At 43.3% G+C, this 19,266-nt stretch overlaps 1 pseudogene across 1 annotated transcript; it reads right to left on the reverse strand.

Annotated features, from left to right (window-relative positions):
* Positions 1–7,629: 7,629 nt before the first annotated feature.
* LOC309388544 (pro-opiomelanocortin A-like) lies at positions 7,630–18,927 on the reverse strand (annotated as a pseudogene). The gene is made up of 4 exons (XR_014176858.1): positions 18,784–18,927; positions 9,813–9,913; positions 9,170–9,314; positions 7,630–8,747 (listed from the first exon to the last, which is right to left on the reverse strand). The product of XR_014176858.1 is annotated as a pro-opiomelanocortin A-like (transcript).
* Positions 18,928–19,266: the final 339 nt, after the last annotated feature.

Here is a 19,266-nt window from a genome sequence, read left to right on the forward strand (position 1 = left end):
TCCTGATTCCAAGTTAGCTTTACCTACCTACTGTGATATTTGTACAAAGTAAATCTGCCTGGTGCCTAGCATTATAAGGTCATTCTGTTCATTCTATGACCAAAAGCCTGGAGATTCCCTCAGAGAGGCAGAGAGACTAAAGAAAAGTTATTTTTTAGCTCCTTAAGAAACATTTTCCATCCCTTGAAATGTTATTTTTTGCCCTGAAGCATCAAGGCAATTAGGTAGAAACTTGTCAGATTTCCTACAATAACAATTTCAATTTCAGATACAGAGATATGAATTGAGCTAGTGCCAAAATGTAATGATGGGATTCAATAACAGTGCCCATACACCAGTGCCCAGTTCAATTCTTGACTGTCACCATATGTAGAAATATTCTGTTCTGCTTAAGATTTTAAGAGCAGGGGTGTCAAACTCAAGGCCCAGGAGCCACAGCCAGCCTTCAGGGTACTTAGACCTGGTCCGCAGGGCCACCCTGGAAACAGCGGACCCTGGAAACTGCGGTGCCTCAGCCAGCAAAACGGGAGCCCACACACACACACACACAAGCTCCATTTTCACTGGCAGAAAGCTGCAGGAGGCCATTGCGACCAAAAACGGAGCTTGCAATGGCCATGTGTGGCCCTCCTGAGCTCCATTTTTGCTGGCAGAGGGCGGCAGGAGGCCAAAAACAGAGTTCAGAAGCCCGTTTTCGCCGGCAGAGCACTCGGGCCACCACAGGTGTCCTCGACACGAGTGACATTAAGCTGGCCATGCCCACCCCGGCCCCCTAAGTCAAACACAACCTTGATGCAGCCCTCAGTGAAATTGAGTTTGACACTCCTATTTTAGAGCAATCATTTGCTAGAAGGCTCTCTCCCGATCTCTAATTTTTCCAGAATACCAGCCAAATTCACCCTTACATGTTTTTTTTTTGTCTGCTAGGCTGATAGCCATCATGTTTATTTACTAAGAAAGCCCATAAATTTTGCTGAGTAAGAACTGGTGTAGATAAAGAACATATAGAAGATAGAGCTATGTGTTGCAACATTCTAATTCAATCATCTGGTTTTAATTGACCATCTTAAAAATAAGAAAAAGTGGCCTGTTTGCCATGTTTGAGATAAATTCCAAATTCCATCAGCCTCAGCCATCATGCCCAGTCTTCAGGGGTTGTGGAAACCCTGTTCTAACCCCTCTTCTCATATACCAAAGCACTCTGAAACAAGGTCTCTGCAAGATGTTTTATTTACACACAGTTTAAACCTTGGCAGCAATCCAGGTACAGATAACACCTTGGCAGCAATCCAGCCTGCCGAGGTACGACACAGATTTGAGAGCGTCTCTAACTCTAATAATAAGTTGATTCCAGCAAAAACAGCTTTCGGAAAGTCCTTCCTTAAATAGCCTTGAGAGGAACCTGATTATGATCACCTGAGTCCAATCATCTTTTGGAACTGCGTAGCTGTTCCCTACCTCTATCAGCTCTCCGTTGCCGGGCATCCAGAAACCACTCCCTCGTCTCCTCCCCACTGCTCCAAGGCATGACGTCAGGAGCACACTCCCTTTCGCTTTCACCACTGCTCCATGCCTCAGGCGCCTCCTGGTGGCCAACCAGCCTCTCTGATCCCTGCTCAGAGTCGGAACCCTGTCCAGGGTCCTCCACATCCTCCAGAAATGAGGAAGGAGAAAAACTAGGCCTAAAACTTTGGTTCATTATATTCAAAAGTACAAACTCTGGTCAAGGAGAAATGTGCAAGCTGTTGCCAGTTTGGATTGCTGATATAAGACATTGGTATTTTTATCTCTAAGCACAGACAGACCATGAGGGGTGTATCCTGTTTATCGGTCAAGGACGGGACGGTTCCTCTATTTTCTTGCAGATGTCTACACTTTATAAACCGCCCACTAAGGGCTTTTTATTCTTATCTTTCCTGTAATTTTCCACCCATCCTTTTACCATGTTTGGAACATATGTGTTAATGTAATTGTGTACGTCAAAATGAGTATAAAAGGTTGCTTGATTTCCACAACAGAGCCAACTCATAGGCACCCTCGCTGTTGGAGTCTGGTGACAGCTCCAACGGCTCCTGCTGGGCCACAACAAAACCCTACCTTAAAAGTATACGGAAAGGATGTATTTGTAGACTGATGACAAAATCTGGGCCAGGGGCATTCTTTCATCTATAGCTCTTCTGCCGACTAAGCATAAAACTCATTTAAGCAAGCAGGTTAGAAAGGAGCCAAACAATAAAATACATTCCTGCTAAATTTTAGCTCCCCACAACCCTAGGCCAGCAGGTCGATGGTGAAGGATGTCCTAACATCCAAAGGACCAGATGTTTCTTCTCTTTAGACTACAAAGTTTTCAGGATCAGCCTTTTATCATTGTAAAGTTGGGCAATATACTGTGGTGGTTCAGTTAATATTGAAATAGGATTCAAATATGTTGCTGTTATGGAGCTTTAGGGACGTGGTGACTCAATGGCTAAGACACCGAGCTTGTCGAGAACGGTCAGCTGTTCAAATCCCTAGCGCCGCGTAACCGAGTGAGTTCCTGTTACTTGTCCCAGCTTTTGCCAACCTAGCAGTTCGAAAGCATGTAAAAATGCAAATAGGAAAATAGGGGCCACCTTTGGTGGGAAGGTAACGGCGTTCTGTGCATCTTCAGCATTTAGTCATGCCACATGATCATAGAGATGTTTTCAGACAGCGCTGGCTCTTTGGCTTGTAACGGAGATGAGCACCACCCACTAGAGTCGGGAACGGCTAGCACATATGTGTGAGGAGAACCTTTACCCTTACCTTTTATGGAGCTTTGGATCTGCTGAACAAAACTGCAGTAGCTATCACGTCGACTTGCATGTGACTTCGCCATGGCTGCACTTGGAAAACTGACAACAGCTAGTAAAGTCACCCAGTTCACCTAGCATTAGGTACTTTGGAAATAGGCCACTTTGGAGGTACTGCTGACATTATTAAATAATAATAAAGCTTAAAATCTTTACTTATATATATCGCCAAATAAATATTGTAGATAAGTCATATTCAATACTCAAGTCTTTCAGATAACTATTAGAAATCAAGTGATCTAAAACGGTGCTTGGTTAGCCCAAACATTCCAGTAAAACATCTTTCATGCTATTTTCACATTTGACTTATCCCACAGTTTCTCGCGTGATTCAAAAATGAAATGTAACCTTACAAATAAGCAGATATGCCTGCTAGCTTTTAAAGTTTAAAACAAAGATCCCAGTTTAGTATTCCTGAGCCATAAACTTGCCAAGGTTTCAGAAGTGTTACACATTCATTCTCCAAAATGGCCCAATGAGGGGAATAATCATAAAACAACTGGTTCAAAACGAAAGAAATGTTAAAACAAAGGCCCAATGATATAGCTGAAAATCTAGCATGTTAAAACCTGCATCATCATGTTTGGCCAAGAATATTCAAAGGTTTTTATACTGCAATAAAGACTTTCTCATTAACTTATCTATTGCGTAGGTAACTAATAGGAATATCGGAATCCCTCTTAGAATATACATTAATCTTAATGTTCATTCAGATAATACTGATCTTACCAAAAGATTTAATGCGAAGTTCAACCATTGAGCAATTTATAATGCTGAATAAATAATTGCATTAGACATATTTAATTCCCAACCAGTTGTAGATAAAGTGTGACTCTGCACTAGAAGCAGATGGAACATGTCCAAGTTAGATAATATTTCATTCTGTTTGTGTGGCTAGATTTAAGAAAGCTTGAAATGGCATAGATTTTGTAATTGTGGCATTTAAGGTACCCAATATGCACTTTATGTGGGGGAGCAGATTGCATTAGGTATTAGCTGAAGCTTTTTTTACTGTTGATCTTCCCAAAGGTCACTTGTAAATAGGGACAGGGTTGGTTTATTTTTGAATAAAGTTATCTGAGCACCCTTTTCAAATAAATATTAAATGTTACCAATTTGCATCTTTAAGAGAGTAAAACTTAACAATATTTAAAGCATGAGATTGAAGGAAAAAGAAAATGAAATATGATCCTTCCTGAATGGTCACACTACTTAGTTTATCCCAGTGACGTGCGGTGAGGTTTATGGCTGGTGAGGCACTGACACAGTGGTGGGTTTCAAATATTTTTAGACTTGTGGACTTCAACTCCCAGAATTCGACAGCCAGGCATGCTCAGTTCCAATTTAAAACAACAGCATTGTTTTTCTCCTTTGCGAAATGAGTTTCCTTTTTTCATTTTCTTTTCCCTTCCCCTCCTTCATCACTCTCCCTTCCCCCACCCCTCTCAAACACACACACACACAGAAGTTGCGTGGACGGCTGCGACCCACCACATGTTCAATGGACCCATGTCCCTCCTGGCTGGTACTGGCATCCTGGGAGGTGACACGAGGCTGGCTTCTGGCCCTGGTGAACGCCTCATTGGGTGAGGGATCCTTACCAACTGCCTTGAAAGAGGCGGTGGTGAGGCCCTTGCTCAAGAGGCCTTCACTTGACCCAATGGAGCTAGCTAATTATCGTCCAGTCTCCAACCTTCCCTTTTTAGCGAAGGTTGTTGAGAATGTGGTGGCACAGCAATTTCCATGACACCTTGACGAATCCGAATATCTAGACCCACGCCAGTCCAGCTTCCGACCCGGGCATAGCACAGAGACAGCCTTGGTCGCGTTGGTTGATGATCTCTGGAGGGCCAGAGATAGAGGTTGTTCCTCTATCCTGGTCCTATTAGACCTCTCAGCGGCTTTTGATACCATCGACCATGGTATCCTATTGCGCCGGCTGGAGGGGATGGGAGTCGGAGGCACCGTTTTACGGTGGTTTGGCTCCTACCTCTCCGACCGGTCGCAATGTGTGTTGACAGGGGGGCAGAGGTCGACCCTGAGGCCACTCACTTGTGGGGTGCCGCAGGGGTCGGTCCTCTCGCCCCTCCTGTTCAATGCATATGTGAAGCCACTGGGGGAGATCATCCGTGGTTTAGGGGTTGAATATCATTTGTACGCTGATGATACTCAGCTGTACATTTCAACCCCAAACCACCCCAACGAGGCTGTCGAAGTGATGTCCCGGTGTTTGGAAGCCATCGGGGTCTGGATGGGGGACAACAGACTCAAACTCAACCCCTCCAAGACTGAGTGGCTGTGGCTACCGGCACCTCGGTTCAGCCAGCTGACTCCATCGCTGGCCATAGGGGGCGAACAATTGCCCCCTGTGGAACGGGCGCGCAATTTGGGCGTCCTCCTAGATGCCCAGCTGTCAATGGACGACCATGTGGCAGCCGTGGCAAGGGGGGCGTTCCACCAGGTTCGCCTGGTGCGCCAATTGCGCCCCCTTTTGGACCGAGATGCCCTACGCACGGTCACTCATGCACTGGTGACGTCTCGCCTGGACTACTGCAATGCTCTCTACATGGGGCTTCCCTTGGGACGCGCCCGAAGACTGCAGCTAGTCCAGAACGCAGCTGCCCGGGCAGTCATGGGGAGTACCAGGTACTCCCACATAACACCGCTCCTGCGCGAGCTGCACTGGCTACCTGTGGTTTTTCGGGTGCGTTTCAAGGTTTTGACCACCATCTTTAAAGCGCTCCATGGCACAGGACCTAGCTACCTGAGGGATCGCATCCTCCCACACACATCCCTGCGGCCAATTCGCTGTCACAGGGAGGGGCTTCTCCTGGTGCCATCCACTAGGCAATGCCAACGGGCGACACCAAGGAGTAGGGCCTTCTCTGTGATGGGCCCAACCCTCTGGAATGACCTCCCCCCCGACATTAGAATTACCACTGACTTCCGCTCCTTCCGACAGAAATTGAAGACACACCTGTTCCGACTGGCTGGCCTGGCATAATTATAACATTTACCTCCTGGCAAACATATTTCCTACTGGTTTTTTAGAGGGATTGTTTTCTAAATGTAATTTTATAGGATATTTGTTGGGGTTTTAAATTATTTACTTAGCAGTACAGTTCTTTAAATCTTTTTTATCCTCCTCTTATCTATTTATCTACTTAATAATTTTAATTGTTTAATTTTATAGCTATTTATGATGTATTTCTGACATGGACTGTACACCACCCCGAGTCCCTTTCGGGAGAGGGGGCGGTCTATAAGCGCTTAGTAAATAAATAAATAAAATAAAAGTTGGATTGGACTATCCTACCCCCTTCCCTCTCTCACTCTCAAACAAACACACACACACACACACACAAAAGTTGGATTGGGTATCTTTTCCAGTGGCTTGAAAGCAGCTCCTCTGCCATCCCCCCCCCCATTCCCCTGCTGCCTTCCCCAAACACCTCCACCATTGCAAATTCAGCCTGCTCTCTGGGTGGGAAATGCTTGAAATGCAATAAAGCCCACCCACTCACCTCCTGCTGGCAGGCTGGGGTGAGAGGAGAGGGAGAGAAGCCGGAGGGGAGCCAATCCGAGCCTTCCAAAAGAAAGAGGCTGGGGGAAAGTGTGTGTGCTACAGCATGGCTCTTTGTCTGGCTTCTGTGGATGACTCTGCTTAACTGTTAAAAAAAAGTATATAAAAAAGCGCCCTCTACTATGAGGCAGGAGAACTGCGTGCCTCAACTACAGTCAGGAATTTTTAGGCTTTTAACCTTTGCTTAACTCTGCTCGAGTGATCATAAAAGATCTAAAGTCAGACTAAAGGAGGCATGCAGTTCTCCTGCCTCATAATAGAGGGCGCTTTTTAGAGGCTTTTTTTAACAGTTAAGCAGAGTCATCCACGGTGAGGCAGCAACTAGTTCAGCTTTTTCCTTTTACTTTTTTTTTTTCATGATGAGGGCAGTGAGGCTGTGCCTCACTTGCCTCACCTGACTGCATGTCACTGGTTTATCATACAGAAGATTTAATGTTACTGTCCCAGATCTTGCATTTTGTTTTCCTGGTGTGCCCCATTTCTGTTCCTTGCACCTTCACTTACACCAAATCTTATCCCTAGATACCCACCAGCCTGGAAAACTTTCATCTAAATATTTTGCCATAATATTTGAAGTTACAGTTACTCAAAATTCTTTGTTTTTAATGCAATTCAGATATTTCCCCAAGATGGTAGTGTTCTGTCCCCCCCCCCCCTTTAATGGGGTAAAGTAGCATTTGTTTTTTCATATCAGCAACCTGGAATTCTGGGAGTTGAAGTCCAAAGGACTTAAAGTTGCCAAGGTTGAGAAACACTGCACTAGAACTAAGATGGCTCCAAATCAGCTTCAAAATGCTTTGGAGAAACTGAGCAGTCAAAACGTTATGTGGAAGATCTTTTGGTTGGTTCTCAAGCACACCTGTGGCCAAGTGAGGTTTTCACAGTATGGGTCTCCACCAAATTTGGTCACTAAAGTAATGGAGGGTTATGGTAGGAGGGAAAGGTAAATATTTAGAGATGGCATCCATTTTCCTTGAGATATGTATCTAAAAGTGATTTGGCTTTGCCTGCTTTTTTAATCTACTCACTTCTGCACTAACTCTTGGCTTACAAAGACAAGTCCAAATACAGTTTTCCCCACTCCAAAAATAAGCCTTCTCTTAATTTATCACTATTATTTTAATGTTGGCACCATTCGACCTTGCCTCCCTGCTCGCTGCAAGGCTGAAGACTCTGAAATGATGAAGATTGCACTGCAAATGACCAAATCCTTTCATTTACAGTATTGTACAGCTGGTTTAAAATATAAAAATAATCTGTCCCTCTGAAAGATAACTACTCCTTTAGCTCTTCTTCCTGCTTACTTGCACACAATGGCAGCTGTCCCCTTAAAGATCTGCCACCCACCCTTCCCACCAATTATTGGTATATTCAAAACCAGAAGGCAAATGTGAAAGTGTCTTCTAAGCAGTGAGTTTCTTATTTAATAAGTAAGAACAATGAAAATAAATGATATCCGTTAATAATATTATCATGAAATATGTCAGAGAAATTCCTATGTGAGGTGCCCAGACCCTTTCCCCCCCATGGCTACAATGCCAGGGTGTGGTTGGTCCTCATCTCCCTCACCCTTACTGGCCTTTCTTATAAGCAGTTTTGATGATGGCATTCTTAAAAAGATTCACTAGAGGAGTGTGACTGTGCTCTGAGGTCATGAAGCCACCGTAGCGCTTCTTCTTGGACAGGGCTGGGGTGTTCCACCGAAAGTGGTGCATCTTGTAGGCAGTATTATCGTTTTTAATTTTTCTCAGCTGCTTTTCTTTGTCCACCTTAGTGGCTTCGCTGCTCTACTCTTCGTCTTCATCTGGGAAGACATTTTCATTGACATCCGAGTCAACGTCTGGAGTGGACCCCTCAGGGGATGTCACCAAATCTCCCTCAACTGCCACCCCATTTGGCTTGACTCTGATGGGTCGCTTCTTCCTCCTCACTGGCCTCCCCCATCGGAAGTGCTCTATTCTATGGGACCTTCCAAGGAACGTTGGGCGGCTTTTCAAGTTTCCTTCCCAGCCCATTTTGTGTTCTATAGCTGAGAAGAGATCTGCATCGGAGTCACCAGAAGGGTTCTTTCTTTTGTTGCCTAAGCTGTTCACAAATTTCTTCCAGGGGGTGTTCATCAGAACATCTTCAGAGAGAGGCTGCACGTCACCATTTCCTGGATATATTGGAGACTTATTGTTGCCTAAGCTGCCGCCGTGTCTGTTATCCTTCCCAAATTTCTTCCAGGGGACGTTCTTCTGAGTATCTTCAGAGAAAGGCATCATGTGACCGTTTCCTGGATATACTGGAGACTCACTTGGGAGGCCCGTTGTGCAGGCCCTGAGGCACTCCTGCAATGGAAACAGGGGACAGGAAGCGAAATATTGACTTCAAAACTACTGTCCAAAGTTTCAATTCAGCCTAGAGCTCCTTCCCGCTTTTCTCAGGGTTAGTGCCTCAGCAATGAGAGTCAGGCTCACCAGTAAATCTGCCAACAGTTTGTTAATTTGCAGGCAAGTTTTTCTAAAGCTTAACTGTTTGTATTTAAATTTAATTCAGTTGTATTTAGCCCATGGATTATGTGTTTCTTTAAAGTAAGAAGCAATTTGGGAGAAGGCTTTGATCTAAGAATAGTTGGCACCTCCAAAAAGTTGACTGACTCTCACCCAGCCAGTCAAACTACTCTTGTCATTGGATGGTCTAAGTTCTGTGCCATGTCTCCCAAATACAGCCATCTAAGAAAAAGAGAGTCCTAGGTGAACATTCCACTTACCATCTTCCTCATTTCCATATCCGTACCCCAACACCAACCAAGGGTATACACTCCTGCCACTGAATGGATAAGCAGAACTCTCATGATGGCCCAAAGACTACTCCACTGGGAGTTCAGCATCTTCACAGAAAGAAGACTGTTTCTGCTGAGAAAAAAATATTGGCCATCAAAGAAAGCAAAGTAATATAGATTAAGGAGAGCCAGTCTGATGTAGCAGTTAAAGCATCACGCTAGAGACTGTGAGACTGTGAGGCTGTAAATCTTTGTCCCGCCTTAGACACAAATCCAGTTGAGTAACTTTGGGACAGTCACTTTCTCTCAGCCCTAGGAAGGAAGCAATGCCAAACCACTTCAGAAAAACCTTGCCAAGGAAACTGCAGGAGATTGTCCAGACAGTCTATAAGAATCAGACATAATTGAACGGAGGACAGTAGAATGAAATGATGGCGTGCACGAGCTATCAAAGGTTTGATCCAGATTTATCCTAAGCTTACTACATGGCCCTGGTTTACTTCATTTCTTCTATCTGCATTGCTGATGGATAATTGCCACCAAATAAGAAATTTTTTCCAAGGATTCTAGGAGTAAGTTTCAATTTCCAATACCGGTTCGCCCAAATCACTGTGAACCGTTAGCAACCCACCTCTGGTCACTGGTAACAGAGTCTTCTGGGTTTTTGGACTTTTGCTGGAGCTCCGCAGTGAACTCCTCTCTCACCAGAAAGTGTTCTCACCAGAATACAATCTAGTGAGAGGGGTATTTATTTTATTTTATTTATTTTGTCAAGCATGTCTAAGATAACAGAAATAAGTATAAACATAATTATGAACACACGAAATGGGTCCAAACAAATGGGGACAGTAGGATAGGGATGGTAGGCACCTTGGTGCACTTATGCACACCCCTTGCAGACCTCTTAGGGATGGGGTGAGGTCAACAGTAGACAGTTTAAGGTTATAGTTATGGAGGTTATGAAACCACAGAGTCAGGTAGTGCATTCCAGCCACTTTGTTGCTGAAGTCATATTTTCTGCAATCAAGTTTGGAGCGCTTTACCTTAAGTTTTTATCTATTGCATGCTTGTGTATTGTTGTGGTTGAAGCTGAAGTAGTCATTGACAGGTAGGATATTGTAGCAGATAATTTTATGTACTACGCTCAGGTCAGACCGAAAGTGGCATAGTTCTAGGTTGTCCAAGCCCAAAATCTCAAACCTGGTGGTATAAGGTATTCTGTTGTTCCCCGAGGATTCCCTGAGGATGGGCTCCAGCATGAGCCCCAAAACCTGGAAGATTAAGAGCTGCTTAAGACAGACTCAGATTGGATCCTGCAACATTATCCTGGGTCATGTATATTTGCCTTCATTCATGATCCATAAGGATCTTGGCAATTGAAGGAGATACTGGCTTGAAACTGTATAATTAAAAAATGAATAAGAACACAAAAGCAGAAAACAAGAAAGGAGAAAAAGAAACTGAAATGTGCATAGAAGGTTATAGTTGCTTCAACAGTGAGATGGGAGGCATATAAATTTAGTAAAATATTTTTTTAAAGTGGAGAGTTTGCCGAGTATTCCAGACAGTCAGGACATTCCTCTTCCATGGTGAAATTGCAAGAGAGCAAGAGAAAAGGCCACAAATGGAGGACCAAGGCTGCTGTGAAGAGAAGGCGGCTCATTGGATATGGTTTCTCAAGAAGGTCTTTTTTTGTCAAAAGTTTTTTTTATTTTTTAACATACATATAATATAATCCAAAGTGTACCAGTTACATCTTAACAAACATTTTTTGAATATTCAATAATATATCAATTCCTCTTGCCATTAAGCCTCTTCAATTTTTATTTGCTGTTCTGCTTTTCATACACAATATTATGGTCTATTTCATCTTCCACTCTTCTTCTCTCCCTCTCTCCTCCTCCATACCTCCTTTCTTCCCTCTGCCCTCTCTCTTTTCACTACTTCCCCTTGATCTCTCCCTCTCCTCTATGTTTTAATTTGTTGTATTTTGATACGGACTGTACACCGCCCCGAGTCCCTTTCGGGAGAGGGGGCGGTATATAAACGCTAATAAATAAATAAATAATAAATAATAATAATCCTCTCCTCTCTTTCCACACCTTCCCTCTCTCCTACTCTCTCCCTCCCTTCTACTTCCCTCTCTCTTGTCCCCTTTCTCTCTCTTTCCCTCTCTTTATCTGCCTTCCATTCTCTATTTTACGTGGTGTATTTCCGCCTTTTACCTCAAGAAGGTCTTTAGTGAATAGGATCTATATTGGACTTCAATATCTTCCTTAGGCAGGTCTCATTTGTTTCAATGTACTCATTGTACAGAAAAATTCTGCAGAAGATTGGGTCCAGGGTATTTAGGAGAAGACTAGTTAGGCACCACCAAATTTCAAATGAACCCTACTAGAGATTGAATTTTCCTCTTCTTCCCATACTTTTACCATAATGTTCCTATTGTATAGTGGGCTTCAGTAGGAAAGAAGCAGACTGGCATAGATACAACAGCATTTGTTGGCTCCAAACTGGAACTAAGGCAGGTGAATGCCTGTAATTTATACTCTGGACCCACAGGGCCTTAACCAATCATAGTACTTGAAAAAGCCCGCCCAAATATGAATGTTCTAAACTTCCCTCCAAAACAGTTGGAATTAACAGTTAGGGTCATCTAAAGGTTAGTTTCACTTTAGCAGGGCTTAACACAACTCTATATATTCAATGCATAACACACACACTTCTAGGATAGTTCATCCTCAGTCTGTTCAATATTCATAGTCTTTGAGACAGACTGGGGCCCCACGGATCCTGGTGGACCACTGCAATGTTACTGGAGAGTCCTGTTTAAGTGAAGTATTATTCATCTCCAATTGGACAAAATCTTGATGGCCATTTTTGTCATCCATCTTTGGCCCTTGGTACCCCCGTTTCTCCAGAGGCGGCCAAGGGTGGTGTAAGCAAACTCGGAGGAAAATGGTTCCCTCATAGGTCTGATAAAGCCTTGGGATCCTCATCCAGGACTGGCCCGGCCTGCCAATACTGTAATTCATCAATGTAGCACCTGATTGTACGATCACTCCCCAGAGTAACCTCGTATGACAAGGGGCAAGTTACCTTAGTTACACTAGCTGCCACTCAAGGTGCCTCACTCCCATAGTTCCTGGCCCAAACCAAGTCAGCCTGCTGTACATTCCTGGGGGGGGGGGTTGGCTGAGCCATCTCTGCTGCTATTCTGCTGGGTGAAATCAGTCGAGCATCATCATGAGCCACTTCATCTCCACTGAGCTGCAAACTATTGCTGTACTGGGAGTCACGTGTTGACGCAAGAGGAAGTTTGCCAGGTGGTGATTCTAGTCCCCAGTCGTAATCCACTTGAGCGCTTTCTTTGTGGTCCTGACTATTTGTTCAGCCTGACCTTTGGTCGCCGGGTGGAATGGAGCGGATGTTACATGCTGAATCATGTTGGCATTGAGGAATGACTGAAACTCTTCTGCTGTGAATTGTGCCCCATTGTCAGACATGATTACATCTGGCAGACCATGTGTGGAGAACAGTCAGCACAACTCTTGGATGACCCTGGTCATTGTCATCAGTGAGACTGGTGCCACTTCAAACCACTTGGAATAACTGTCCACTACTATCAGGAACCCCAAAGTCAATGTGCACACGAGACCATGGGGCTTGCGTGGTCTCCCAGCAGTGCACTGGTGCTTGTGGCATCTTCAGGTTTCTTGGCAGGCCAGGCAACTCCTTACTTGATTCTCAATGTCTTTGTCCAGACCTAGACACCACAAGTAGCTCCTGGCTAGAGCCTTCATCCAAATAATTCCTGGGTGCCTCTCATGAAGGGAATCCAGCACCTTGGAGTGAAGACTGGGTGGAATGATGACCCTGCTGCCCCACCGCACACATCCCTTGTGGGCCGACAGTTCATTTTTTCAAGCGTAGTACTGGAATTCAGGCCCTGGCCGAGCCTCTGGCCATGCCCTTAACACCCAATTGAGAACGTGGTTAAGCGTTCTATCCATAGGGGTTTCAGCTGCAATGTCCTCTGCATGTAAGGGTTCATCAGGCAGGTCCTGGATCACCAGAATACGACAAGTTGGGGCCTGATCCGGCTCAGTCTGCAGTAGAGGCAGTTGGCTGAGGGTGTCGGCATGGCCCATTTCCTTGCCTGGCTTGTGGACTAGCTGGTACAAGTATGCAGCCATAAAAATGGACCATCATAGCATTCTCAGCGATAGGATCTGTAGTGTCTGTTTGTCTGCTGTGAAGGAACCAAGCAGAGGTTTGTGATCTGTAAAGATGGTGAATATGGCACACATCCTTGTCTATCTGGGCATAGTCCTTTCAGCCAATGATAACTTTCTACAATAGTATGCAATGGGAGCCTATCTAGCATCTGGCATCCTGTGGCTTAGTACTACCTCAATGCCATATGGCAAAGCGTCACAGGATAGTGTTACTGGTAGGGTTTCATTGAAATGAACTAGGATGGAGTCCAAGGATAGCAGTGATTTTACTGCCTTGAATGCTTTGTCTTGAGTGCTCGACCAGACACAGGATGCTTGTTTGTCAATATTGTTTCTTTTTTTATATTAAAATTTTCTGTCACATCTCCATTCACAATCACTTTAGCTCTCTGGTGTTTGTAAATTGCCTTTATCATATTTGTAATTTTTTTGCCAAAGTTCATGCATTTTAATTGTTGCAACATAAATTGCCAATTTACATTATCAAATGCTTTCTGGGCATCCAAAAAGATTAGTACTAATTGTTTTTCACTGTGTATTTCATAGTACTCCAATGTATCCAAAATTATTTTAACATTGTTTCTAATTTGCCTCTTAGGTAAAAACCCATTTTGATCAGAATATATAAACTCAATCAGAAATCTTTTTAATCTTTCAGCGATTATTGAAGCAAATATCTTATAGTCTGCATTTAATAGAGATATTGCCATGTAGTTCTTTATTTGTGTTACATCTGAGTCTTCTTTAGGGATCAAACTAACGTAAGCTTCTGTCCACGTATCTGGTATCTTGGCTTCTAACAGGACCTCATTAAACACCTCTAATATTGGCAAACTCAATGCATCTTGCAGGTCTTTATGAGTTTCTGCTGGTAAACCATCTGGACCTGGTGTTTTATTATTTTTTTATCTTTTGATTGCTTCTGTTAATTTTGCCATTTACTTTTGTTCAACATGTTCTTCAACATTTCTGAAACTTTTGGTAAATTAGCTTCTGGTTTGTCATCAGAGTGGAGCAGCTGTGGCTTGCAGGGCTCCATGAAGTGTAGCTGATTTCTGCCTGCCTGGAGGCTCTTTGGAGCCAAACATCACCTTGTAGGGGTGATAAGAAAGGAAGGGCTCCCATAGATTGCAAGTAGTCTACTTTTGCCGAATGCACGAAAATCTTCCTGACAAGCGGAGAAGATGGCCATTCATGGCCTAAGCAGAGCTCTGACAGCCAGAACAAGTAAGCATGAAGAAAACCAGAAAAGAAAGAAATAGTGTATCGATTTGGGGTAAGAATTGCATAATTTCTACCCAAAACCTAAACAAAATTCACCAAAATATTTTTATGAAGAAGGGAGACCCCAGGGAGCGAAAATTTACTCTTTGTCCCCTTCAGAAGCAGTGAGTGAAAGTTTTGAGTTGATTACACATCCTTTGGAAATGAAAGTGAAGTAAGAAAATAACTATTTTTAATTGGAAGAGAAAGGCTGGACTGAGTACTTTAATAACATATTTTTTAAGATATAGATATGATGTAGTTTTTTGAGGTTTTTTTTTCTAAGCCTCTTTTTGGCTATATCTAGTGAAAGTTCTTTTTCTCTTTTTTCTTTAATTTTCTTTTTCCAGACTCCTAACTTAGAGTGGAAAGCAAAAGGAAAGCAAGGCTGCCATCTGCTGGATAAAGTTCCTATATACAAGAATAAGTACCTTGAACTGGTTAGATTCAACAAAAGATTGATAGTACTTATATTGAGAACTGCTACATCTGGTGCTAGGGAATAGATTAAATATTGTGTTTTGTTTTGTTTTGGAAACTACTTGGGAAAAGCAAGATTGGGACTGCTATAGAGAAGAATACTTTCTAGATCTTTGTGGAATATAAATAATTTTGGTTCATGGACGCAAAAGTGAAAAGACAAATACTTATTTTGCAGAAAACTGGTGATACAGCAGGCCTTATGGATTACTAATATTAATGGATAGAACACAAACGATACTTATTTTGCAGAGGTGAGATGAAAACTTTGGGTTTAGCTTGACATCATTATTATTATTATCATTATTATCATCATCATCATCATCATCATCATCCCAATTTCTTTCTCTTTTTTCTTTTTTATCACTCTTTTTTTTCCTCAAACATTGGACTACCAAAGATTGGGGATGCAGCAAGCCCTATAGATTACAAATACTAATTGATAGAATATAAAAGACATTTTCAAGGGCTTGTTTGTCCAATAGGTGGTGTAGCAGTTCTATAAAGGCAGCCTTATGCGGTAAGAAGGAGTGGTAAAAATTGAGCAAGCCCAGGAATGCCTGGAGCTCCTCCTTAGATTTTGGTGTGGGTGCTTGCTGAATTGTCTTTAGCTTTGCTTCAGATCGTGGAGTCTGGCAATGTCAATATGGAAACCCAAGAATTCTGTGGACTTCAGCAGATCTGGCACTTTTCCCTCTCAAGTTTTAGGCCTGCCTCGTGGAAACATTGGAGTACTGTGCGGAGATGTTCCACCAGGACTGCCGCTGATTCCTCTGCAATTAGGACATCATCAAAGTGTGAGCAAAAACAGGAAATGTTCTTCGGTGTTCATTCCATAATACTTTGAAACAACCCTAGTGCTACACTTACCCGAAACTGCAAGTGGCACACTTGGAATGCACCTCTTTATGTGACTATTGTTTGTGCTTCCACAGTAGCATCGTCTAAGGGTAGCTGCTGGTAGGCCTGAGTGAAGTTTAGCTTAGCGAAGTTTCATCCTCTCTGGAGTGAGGGGAGGAGGTGGTTTACGATTGGTACAGGGTAGGCATGCTGCTGTAATGCCTTGTTTATGGTGCACTTGTACTCTGTGCAAACGTGAACGTCCCCATTAGGCTTAACTGGGGTCATTATGGGAGTCTCCCAATGGCTACAGTCCACAGGTTCGAGCACTCCCTGCTGTACCAGCTTGTCTAGTTCTACATCAGTTTTAGGCTTCAATACAAAAGGAACCCTGTGTGGTTTTAATCGGATTAGAGTTACTGCTGGATCGAGGTTGAGAGAAATAGGTGCCCCTTTGTATTGTTCCAGCTCAGTGCTGAATACGTCAGTGTATTGTTGACATACCGCTTCTAGATAGGCTAGTTGGGTTTGATGGATGCCCGTTACCCTGATGCCCAGGGCCTCAAACCAGTCCAGTCGTATGAGGCTAGTGCATGGCCCCTCTATGACCACTATGTTGAGGGGACCCTCAAACTCTCTGAATTGTATGCTAATGGTAGCTTCACCCCTTATGGAAACACAGCAATTCTGGAAGTCTGTTAGCACTAAGCTCGATGATTTGAGTGGGCCCCACCATTAGCTATATTTAGTGTGTTGGCTATAGGGGCTGGTGTGTATTTTTGGTGGCTGGAGAGTCTTCATTGCCCCTCCGGAAGCCTCATCTGCCATGGCTTCCTTCAATGTGTCTTGGAAAGTCAGTTTCTCCATGGCAAATAGGCGCTGCTGCAATTCACTATTACACAGGCCACAAATGAGCCTGTCTCTGAGATGGTATTCCTGATCAGGGAACTCGCATTGGTACGAAGCTTGGTGAAGGGCTGCCACAAACCCTGCTGCACATTCCCCGGATATCTGTTCACGTTGCTCGAATGCATGGCACCAGCTCAAAATGTTCCCTTATTTTTTCTCAAAGTCTGTGTAGGCCACTGTCTCTATGCTTCCTGGTGCTATCAAGTAGTGATATCAAACATGGATTGTCCACAGACACATAACACGCTTGCCACCTTCAGGCTGTCATCCATGACCTGGTTAACCCAGAGATAGTTGTCTACTCAGGAGAGGTATGATCTCCATTGTTCCAGGGGAGTAATATCAAACTCATTGAGCCTTCCCAGTTTAGTCTTTTTGAGAAGGGCCCTGTGGTGCTGGTTAATGCCTGTACAGCTGCAGTTGGAGCTGGGCTGCACTTATCCGTCCTGAGGACGGATCCCTCAGGTACGTCTGTGCCTCCAGTGTTTCTGACTAGCAGGCAGGGCAGGGTGCATTTAGCAAAGTGCGCATGAAGCAAATCGGCAGTAATGCCGGCAGCAACCCACCCCTGATCTCACCTTTGTCGCCACCATTGTGTAGTGGGCTTCAGTAGGAAAGAAGCAGACCAGCAAAGATATAACAGCATTTATTGGTTCCAAACTGGAACTAAGGAACAGCAGGCAAATGCCTGTAATTTATGCTCTGGGCCCACAGGCCTTAACCAATCATAATACTTGAAAAGCCCACCCAAATATGAATGTGCTAAATTTCCCTCCAAAACAGTTGGAGTTAACAGTTAGACTTATCTAAAAGTTTAGTTTCACTTTGGCAGAACTTAACACAACTTTATATATTTAATATTTAACAGTTCCCACATTCAGGCTCTTACATGCAAGGATCTTACACATCTCCTCCATGTAATAACAAACTTGGATTTTTTTAATCTCCAAAATAATGGAACTGCTTTTGATTTGCATAGCAGCTCCATGGAAGAATTACTCATCATCAATGTCAAAAGTGTGCATTCTTCAGTGAATTAGATCCCCTTTAAGACACCCCACATTCTCATATTTTCTTCCACATGTGTTTTAGGGAATAACCATTTCCCCAAAGTAAAATTAAACTCTAATTTATCCTAGTTGCAAAAAGCAATATTTTTAAAACCTATATAAAAAGCTAATAGACTAAAAATAGTTTTAGTCTAATAAAAACTAATTGTATTTTAGAAGAACTGTCATCCCCAGAGCTTATACAGTCTTGAATATGGACTTGAAGCTAGGAGAAAGGATGTAAAGGACTTAAAGAAAAACTGATAAAAAGACACCAATTTTATTCTTGAAGTGTTATGTAACTACAAAGTCCTCTTTTCAGAAGGCTTTTGTTAATGCCCTTTTTAATTTTAATTATTCAACCCACTTGGGATACTGCATTTGCAACCGTCTATACAGGCAGAACTACTGAAGAATTAAGTAGAGAGCAGAAGTTGTCTACGAAAAGAACAAGCAAAACTATGCATGTGAAATAAACTCTTACCACTTACCAGTCTTCACTTGGCTGGGAAAGAAGCAAATAAAAACAGATCAGATCCCTTGTAAAGGCTATCTGCAATATGATAGGAACTTAGAAGCAGGACATGTCATGGGTAGCAACTTCATTACCTACAAAGCTACCTCCTGCCATGCCCAGGTCTGAGTTTTTCCCTTCTTGATGTTTGTCAGATGGGATCTGCACAGCAGAACTTTAAAGACAATGCTTCTTCACCTACACTTGAAAGAAAATGAATAAAGCAAGCCTTGCCATCCTTTCAGAGAGAAACGTACAGGATCCGTACCTGAAGAATTAAAGTGCAGCCAAGGGAAGAGCATTACTTACCTGTTGCTGCCACGAGAGTTCTCCCTCTTCTCTCCCTCTCTTCCTCTCTCAGTCTCTCTCCTTTTTTTCCTCTTAACAACTGCAAGGTTTCAGCTGCAACCCCATCCCCTTTTTATACCACACAAGCTAGTCCTTAGTGCTAGAGTAACCTTCCGGACAGACCTTTTGAAACAACAATAAAAGGGGAGGTGACCAGGAAAGCTCCAGGTGTACAAGAATGGGAGAGATTAGCAGGCATCCACCAAGACGACGAAAGGCAGCTGGAGTGGAGGGAGGATTAGCACCCCCATTTTAGCCCCCTACATTGGTTGTGCGGATCAGGAGTAGACAAGTGATTATTATTATTTTTTAATTAGAAACCAGATACCCTTTGGTAATAATAGCACATTGGTTCATGGAAGTTTAACACACTTTTGCATGCATTTTGCACACATCTGTTCAATACTATCTCTCCTTTTTTTTCCTCCCTTTCTAAATTGCATT

The sequence above is a fragment of the Natrix helvetica genome (assembly GCF_964273705.1).
Source record: "Natrix helvetica genome assembly, chromosome: 2".
NCBI lineage: Eukaryota > Metazoa > Chordata > Lepidosauria > Squamata > Natricidae > Natrix > Natrix helvetica.